The sequence below is a fragment of the Emys orbicularis genome, chromosome 10 (genome assembly GCF_028017835.1).
Source record: "Emys orbicularis isolate rEmyOrb1 chromosome 10, rEmyOrb1.hap1, whole genome shotgun sequence".
NCBI lineage: Eukaryota > Metazoa > Chordata > Testudines > Emydidae > Emys > Emys orbicularis.
In genome coordinates this window covers 11,502,224-11,504,725 of record NC_088692.1, presented here as the reverse complement: position 1 = coordinate 11,504,725, position 2,502 = coordinate 11,502,224, and positions in this window count along the sequence as shown.

Sequence of the window (2,502 nt, the reverse complement as noted above, 5' to 3'; positions counted from 1 at the left end):
GTGAGCCCGGGATCCCAGCGGCCTCCCTCCCTCCCCTTCCTCCTCAGCGCCCGCCTGTCTGAGGGGGCGGAGCGGGGGCTGGAGAGTCCGACTCCGCCTGCCCTGGGTCGGGCTGAGGGGAAGCGTCCGGGGCTGCTGGGCCTTGTAGGCTGAGAAGTGAAGGGGCACAGCACGGGGGGGGGGGGGGGTCCCCAGGCAGGGAGGGGGCACAGAGGGGGAAAGATGGGGACACCCATACCACAGCGTTCTGAGGCCATACCATTATGCTGCGTGGTCCTGCCACAACACAACATTGTGATGTTCTGACAGGAGTACATCACATCCAGACAGCATTGTATTCCATCCGATCACAACACCACTTCATGACAATGGCCCTGATTTAGCAAAGCGCTTAAAACACATACTTAAGTTTCATGGCTTCAAGATAATTTTGGGACCCATCAGCTTTCTCACAGTCAACCCTGTTAAATTCAAAAATACTAGAACAGGTAGTAATCTCTGCCTGCTGACTGAGGTTCTTGGAGTACTGTAAAAGCAGTTGAATTTTAATATTGATTCATAATAAATCATTACGACGACATAAAATGTAGAAAAAAAAACATTATGTAAGTGACCAGTACAAGAAGCAGTTACCTGACAAAGACAGCCTTTGCTTAAAGGTAGAACCAACACTGTACTGGAAACCAGAAGGGGATACTATAAAGTGGTTGCTCTCCAGAGTGGCTACTGGAGATATAAACTTCCTTGCAGATATCACCACACATACTATGAGAAACAAATTAAGCAGCCAAATAAATTGGTATCAATAATGAATTGAAAAGTTCAGCCCCTTCAGTGCTGTCGGTACCTGTAATTGATGTCAAAGTGGGGCTAAATTTCTTACCTCAATAGCCCTGCCCTTTGAGAGACTGCAGGAAAACTTTTGGTTTTTGTTGTTGTTGCAGAGTCTAAATTTTTGTTAATGGCATGGAAGTTTTGTTGCTATCTGATCACATAATCAGAAAGTTCCCCAATGTCCCTAAAATTCAATATTTTCAATAAAATATTTTGCTTTCTAGCCACTATAAACCTATGATGCATGTCAACTTCTATGCAACACCACTATAAACAACTGAAATAAGTATCTAACATCTTTTCCAAAGTTATTGGAAAAATATTGTATCAATAGTTATTGTTAGAATGAAAACTGAGGCATGAGATACAAATACAGTAGAGACTAATGTTTGTATGCTTTATGCATCATAAAGCATACAAACACGAGAAAACTTGTCATACAGATGTATTTTCTAAAGGTACATCAGATGAGGATTTCAGACATGCATAACTCCATTTTATTTTACCAATAGCTCTTTCTCAATCTGGAACTATATGGCTGATTCTAGTATAAATAAATAAGACATATTGCATGATGGTCTTTTTGAAAACACATCCAAGAAAGCAGAGGGAATGTAAAATTTAACGTTTATGAATTCTGAATCTTCTCATTACAATGCTACCGACCTACAGTACAGTAATACTTTTCACTTTTAATTTACAAACTACTGTACATACATTCACTAATTAATCTTAATTTTACTCCTGCAAGATAGGTAATTAGTATCCCCATTATTACATAGGGAAACTGAGACACAGAAAGGTACTTTACAAAGGGAGACTTGTAGATCTCGGTAATCATGAGCATGCTACTCTCCCTTGAATTTTTTTTCATGCTGCTTCCTCACCCAAAAGATGTGAATGACCCAAAGATTCTCCTTTTCCTTCTCCTTCTTGCCCTATCACTTCTTATGCTGTGCTCCCCCAATAAAATAGGAAGCGGAGTAAAACTGACTATTCAATTAAAAGAATACAGCACAGATACTCCATCTTCTTAACAAACCAGTAGGACTATCTTGAAGCTGATCAGCCCTTTTCTGTACAGGGTGATAGTAATGGGATGAGGATATCTGAGCTGCTAGGCCATTTGTACTTTTTGTAGACAGGAAGGGAATAGGGAGTTGTGAATGTTCAGCACTTCTAAAAATCAGGCCCCATGCTCTTTTCTGTGTAGATATACAGTATAATTTGTAAACAAAATGTACAGCAGAATAATTTAGCCATCAGTCTTGGATTGTATTTATCTTCGTAAACTATTATTATGCCCCAATACGAATATGACATTCTGCATTTAGAATTGCTTTTGCACACTATAGGTGGAGTCACGCAGAAAAATATTGTGAAAAAACATAATCCAACTGCAGAAATGGTATTTGAATAGGGTTTAAAAGGTCTTCTTTAGCATAAGCCACTGACCCTTCATTTTTACGATAAACGCAATAAGAGGCAACATGGACTAATGGATAGGACACCGCTAGGCATTAGTGTAATATAAATAATAATAAATTACTAGAGCGAGGGGAAAAAAAAACATTTGGGTCATTTGCACCATGGAGATGGCAGGGGCCAATGAGCTCAATGCTACAAACATAGTGGGTATTTACCTACATTTTCCTGTATGTAGAGAGT